This window comes from Nematolebias whitei, chromosome 8 (assembly GCF_014905685.2).
Source record: "Nematolebias whitei isolate Nwh7 chromosome 8, NemWhi1, whole genome shotgun sequence".
In the NCBI taxonomy this organism is placed as follows: Eukaryota; Metazoa; Chordata; class Actinopteri; order Cyprinodontiformes; family Rivulidae; genus Nematolebias; species Nematolebias whitei.
In genome coordinates, this window is record NC_056505.1 from 30,050,311 (window position 1) to 30,055,228 (window position 4,918).

Genomic DNA, 4,918 nt, shown 5'->3' on the forward strand with positions numbered 1-4,918 from the left:
TGACAGAGTATTTTTGTGTCTGTAGCAGATGTCATTAGTGTTATGCAATGGCATCAGAAGCATTTGTAATGTGTGTGTGTGTGGGGGGGGGGTCTGGGGGTCCTCCCCCCCAAAAAATTTGAATAAAATAGATGCCATTTCCTGCATTCTGGTGTATTTTATCGGGTTGTTAACATCTATGTTTACTTACATAAAAAATTGATTCAATAACTATTTTAGAGAGCAGGAAGAAGTAACATGACCAACAGCTCTCCTTGTGTGAATAGAGCACGCTTCGCTTCTCTCATGCATCCCAAACCTCCACCCCCATCAACAATTGCCAGCACTAACGAGGCGCTAAGCTAGCACGCAAAACAGAGGTGTCTTTCCCTCCTCCTCCCGTGAGTGTCCTGTCAAGGCAGATGACCTTGGGGAAACACTGCATGCGGTGTGGGATTGTTATAGGTAACCATGAAAACCTGGAGTGGAATTTTAGTGGTTTGAGTATTCACCTACTAATCAAGTGGAATGGATTCATTCATGACGAAATAGAAACAGTGCTGGTTGAACTAATGTGTCATGGTAAATGTGGGGGTCCAAATTATTATTTTTTAAATTTGGGGGGGGGGGGGGCAGACATACGTCCCCTTCACATATAATTGTTGCAACGGCTATGGTGTCATGAATGTTTCTGTTCAGTGCCCTGAGATAACTTCTGTTGTGACTTGGCGCTATACAAATAAACTGAATTTAATTAAATTAACTATTTCAGCAACTGAATCCATGGCCTTTTAAGGTTCAAGGTGACTTTATTGTCATTCGCATCACATGTGGTATATGAGGTGGAACGAAATTGAGTACTTAGGTCTCAGTTACACCCAAAAATAACAATAATATAAACTATAAAAAAGAAACAGTATACAAGACTGTTTACTTGTTTACTAACTTGTTTACTTATTTGTTAGACATACTTAAGACTGTTTACAATGAAATGCCTTTTGGTAAAAGCCACTAATTTTACAGATCGTCACAAATAAATTATATTTACTACAAGAGCCAGTACAAACAGTTACACATCATATCTCTTTACATTCCTCCAAAAGAAAGCCCATTTCCAATGGCATTGCTGACCATTTACTTTATAATTCTGCAATATCTATGGTTAAACAAGATGATATTAACAAAAACAACCAAGATAAGTTTAAATATTTCTACACTTACCTAATATATGACTCAAATGTACAAAGGCACATATAGGATAGCTTCATTTGTATACACTTGGCACTGAACATCTGTACAACGTTCAGGTAAACCATTAATGTACAAAAAGAAGAGCAGTGGTTCGAAAATGGAGCCCTGTGGAACGCCCATTTTCCAAATGTAAAAGGTTTATTTAATCTCAATAACTTTAACACAAAGTAATTTATTTTTAATCACCTACCACCATGTGGCAGGTGATTAAAAATACTCATGTCCAGCTGGGCATTTTGCTGGGACACATGCCATGGTAAGAGGGCTGACAGATCACATGAACGATAATGTTTGTTACAAACTTTATCACGCAAGGCAGCGGGCACCATTCACTGTAAGAAATGTATTTTTAACATCTAAGAATACTGTTCTGACTGCACTGCTGCCTGAAAATAGTTTAATATTTACTTCCTACAAAACACATTTCAGCAGCACGGTGGAGCAACTGGTAGAGCTGCTGCCTCTCAGTGAGCAGGTCCTTGGTTCAAACCACGGTCCAGGGGCCTTTCTGGGTGGAGTTTGCATGTTCTCTCTGTGGATGCGTGGGTTTTCTCCGGGTGCTCCGGTTTCCTCCCACAGACCAAAAACATGCATGTTAGGCTGATTGGTAACTCTAAATTGTCCCTAGGTGTGAATGAGAGAGTGAATGGTTGTTTGTCTCGTTTGTCTCTATGTGGCCCTGTGATGGACTTGCGACCTGTCCAGGGTGTACCCCGCCCCGCCCCTCGCACAGTGATTGCTGGACATGGGCACCAGCGACCCCTGTGACCCAAAATGGAATAAGCGGGTAAAGATAATGGATGGATGGATGAAAACACATTTCAAGCAGCATGATCAATCATTTCAGTTTCACTTAACATGAAAACTCTAAACTCTGTCACACTGAGTGCATCCCCCTGACTGTCTAAACTTTAATGTAGTTTAACGTAACTGCAGTTACATTAAACAAACCACACAAAGCATATGTTCAGTGCTCAGACTCAGGCCTGTTTGCCACTCTTCAGCTTTCCCTAACTTGGAAACTCTTCTGTTTATTCTAATGGAGAACAGAGCGCTAGCAGAGCACCATTACTGGGGTTCAGCACTGCAGTACCCCTCAGTCTGTATTTATCATTCCAATATGGAGAACAGGCGTGTCTAATTGCTTCAACAGCTATGTGTGTGTGTGTGTGTGTGTGTGTGTTCTTGTGAGTACACAGGCTGAATTGAAGACCGAGTCCCTTGAAAAGCACCAAAAGCAGCCTCACATGGTTTTAATGCTTCCTGCTTGTTGTTTTATGTGTCTGCATTAAATGGAGCCACATGCTATCAATAGACTTCTACGCATGTGAAGAAAATATTCAACCTGTAAAAGGTTGGGCTCAATAAGATCAACTCATTACCAGACAAATCAATAAGTGAATCAATGGAAACGTGGGCACCATGACTGCAGCCGTTAAACTCTGTTAGCCTAAAAGGTCTTTCGTGGCCTTCAGGGGTTGAGAGGTGCAACTCATTTGCCGTCTTGACGTCAGGAGTAAAGATCTTTTGCGCAAACAGGGTGTGTCTCGTTGACATGTGGCGGTCTGGACAGCGCAGGTGTCATGGCCGTGGTGTGAGTCACTGTCTGCATCACTTTCCATGCAGACACACAAACTGAGGGACTTGATTATGTGTTCTTTTTGTGTCAGAAGCATTATGCCTGCTCAGCTACCACACTAGCTCTGGACTTGTGCTGGCATGTTGAAGCGTGCGCACCGAACTGCCAATAAATTTCTGCAGGGAGAAAACCCCCAGCAGTACAATCATAAGAGTGACACATTCAGATCTTTTATCTTGACACATTTTTGGCTCCAAAGGAAGCTGTCATTTCCAAAACTATGCAGTCAAAGTTTTACAGGGACTCGTGTACAAATTAGGTAACATTTTGGCATCATGAGCAAACATCTGGTTTACACGGATTTGATTTAAAAATAGATTCAGTGACATAGTATACATTTTGGGCCCCACTGGTTAAAGCATCTAAGAAACAAAATGAAAACAACTGGACACCTGGAGGGCAGAATCTGACATATCTTTATTGTTTTGTGTGTTCTTCACTTCTCATCATTTGCGGTTTTAAACCAATATAATAATAAAAATATTAATATGTTAGGAAAAGCACCTGAGGGAAAAGTTTGAGGACATTTGAATTGGAAAAATGTTACAGAACTTCACCTTTGTCATAATATTACTTCACTTTTGATGACAGCCCTGAGTTTTTGTTCATGAAGGAATTTTGTGCTTTTGTTTAATTATTTACACTTTTGTTTGGAAGATTTTTGAGCAACCTTACACGCACTGCTCATTATTTTTATTCTCAGGTGTTTTAACTTGGTTCAGGGCACTAAAAAGGCCATAAAACGTTTCAGATGTTGACTCCTGGCGTTGTGCTATATACACAGATTTTGGACGTGTCATGTCTACCGGTATATTCTGAATTTGCTCATAAGTAACTGAAATTCTAACAATATTGGTACCACTTTACAATAAGGCTCCCCTTATAGATAGCTAATAAATAGTTCACTTATTAATTCCTCTATAAACACTTTATAAATCATTAATAACTGCTTATTATGCATTAATTAAGGGTGACAGAGACAAAACTACCAGTTTCTTGCCAAATCTGTTCACCTATATATTTCATGTTATATTAAATGTTTCAGACTAAGTTGCTACCTTGTAAACACAATAAGCATTTGTAAACCTATTTCTTTAGAATATAAGACTGTATATCACTGCATTATAAGTATCTACAACTAATATTATATCCTAAAAAAATTTGTTTACAAATGCTTATTGTGCTTACAAGGTAGCAACTTCGTCATAAATGTTTAATATAACAACTCTGGATTAAATATAAAGGTGAACAGATTTGGCAAAAAACTGGTCAGTTTTGTTTCTCTGTCACCTTTAATTAATGCATAATAAGCAGTTATTAATGATTTATAGTATTTATAGAGGAATTAATAACCTATCTATAAACTATTTATTAGCCAACTATAAGGGGAGCCTTATTGTAAAGTGGCACCAAAATATTTATTATCAATTTTGTTTATTCAACCTTTTTTTTAACCAAGAAGTGCCATTGAAATACAATCCTGATCAAGCTCTATCTATGAATACAGACTAGAAATAGATTCACAGGTCTCTCTTGAAAATGAGTTCTCGTGGCTCAATGAGACTAACCTGTATAAATAAAGGCTAAATAAATAAATAAATAAAAAAATTCATGTAAAACAAACATTACAAAAGGATTAAAATAAAAAATATTACTTTGAATGATAGTACACAAAAACTAAAGAGGTTGCATATACCATCCAATCACCCATCCATTTTGTTTATCGTTTTTAGAATCCAACATTATTTTAAGAAGGAAGATGCAAAATGTAAATATTGTTGTAATAAACCAACACAGAGGAAACAAACATTGCACAATTTTCTGTTTGACAGGGAATGAAAATCACTTTTCAGAGTTCAATTTTAAAAGTTATCAGCTTTGTTAGATTTTCATTCGGGTGAGATGTTGTTTGTACATTTCATTTCAACACCATCTAAAACCTTGGCCTTTCCATCACCATGCATGTGGGAGCAGGGGTGAGCTTCAAGCTGCTCCAGAATCTACTTCCTGTTTGGTTAAAGGTCTGCTCCAATTATGCAGGTCCAGAGA